The sequence below is a fragment of the Microtus pennsylvanicus genome, chromosome 3 (assembly GCF_037038515.1).
Source record: "Microtus pennsylvanicus isolate mMicPen1 chromosome 3, mMicPen1.hap1, whole genome shotgun sequence".
NCBI lineage: Eukaryota > Metazoa > Chordata > Mammalia > Rodentia > Cricetidae > Microtus > Microtus pennsylvanicus.
In genome coordinates this window covers 3461436-3462973 of record NC_134581.1, presented here as the reverse complement: position 1 = coordinate 3462973, position 1538 = coordinate 3461436, and positions in this window count along the sequence as shown.

The window sequence follows — 1538 nt, the reverse complement described above, 5'->3', positions numbered from 1 at the left end:
GTAAGCCACACGAACCCTTTCTGCCACTATTGCTTTCTGGTCATGGTGTTTCATCGCAGCAAAAGAAACCCTAATTAAGCCACTTGTCATAACTTCAAATCAATATTCTTGAGCCCCGACTTCAATATTTACTCAGAGGAAAAGATGAGTCAGGAGTGGGGGAACCGGGGACTTCCTTCTTTTAACTTGCTGTGGAGGTGTCACTGTGCTGGAAGCCACAAGGCGACAATGCCTCAGCCATTTCGATCTGGTGCTGAAGGCTGGAGACTCCTAGAGAGTGGCAAGCCAAAGAAGCTGGAGTCTGGTGTCAGTGGAAGCTGGATGCTGCCGAGGCAGCAGATAGTAGATGCGCTCGCCAGCAGAGAGTTAAGGTGAGCAGGCGAAACTGCCCTGCTTTCTCCTCTGACTCCTTACAAGTGAACTGCCAGAAGGTATTTCCCATGCTGGAGCAGTCTTCCCTCCTCAGTTAACCCTTCCTGGAAATATTCTCCTAGCCCTACCAAGAGGCATGTCTCAGCTGAGTTCAGATCCAAGCAAGCTGACCACCCAAATCAACTAGCACACCTATGCATAGAAGACTACACATGTCGTAGATTCCGTTGTTAGTCTTTTGCAAGTTGAACATGAGTTCTTACTGGCACCCATAATGCCCCAGTATCTCCCATCATGCTTGTTCATGCCCTTGTCTCCACCTGAGGGTAACTACGGTGTTAGCGTTGCCAGGCGTGATTTGCTTGGCTGGTCCTTGGACTGGTTATTCTTTATGAGTTCAGCCATATGCTATACATTATCCTGTGTCTCTGGCTCCCTTTGCTGGCATCAAGTGAGGCTCACCCGAGTAGCTACAGTACTTGATGATGGTCCAATCTTTCAGCCAATTGCATCTCCTGGTCTAAATGCCCCACAGCTCCCCATCCTGTCAGTGCTGGGCTCTTGGAAAGAATCCAGTTCTTGCTGCTATGAATAGGGATGCTATGAAAAATCTAGAAATATCTTTTGGTGAGCATATGTTGATATTTCTCTTGGAATGATATAGAGACACAGACATAGACAGAAATAGAGATGGAGTCAGAGACAGAGAGCACGTGGGATCTCAGGAAGCACGCGCATCTCAGGAGATGCTAACATCTCTGAGCATGACTGTGCCAAGCCACGTTCCATCAGCAGTGTTTAAGAATATAGACGACGAGCAGACGTGGTGGCTCATGCCTGCAATCCCAGCACCCGGGAGGATGAGGCAGAAGGATACTGATTTCAGGTCCACCCAGGGATATATATCAAGTTCTAGGCCACCCAGAGTCAGTGTGAGACTGTGTCACAGAAACCAATACCAGCTGCTTTAGTCCTCAGCATGGCATTACATGCATGTATGTCTGTATCTTTGTGTGTGTGTGCGCGCTTGGGGGCCAGAGGATAATTTGTGGTTAGGCTTGGCAGCAAGTGCCTTACTGCCTGAGCCATACTGGGGGTCCAACACAGTATCCTTTGGGATTTTGATTGTTTACATGCCCCCCCCCCACTTTAGACCTACAACCTCA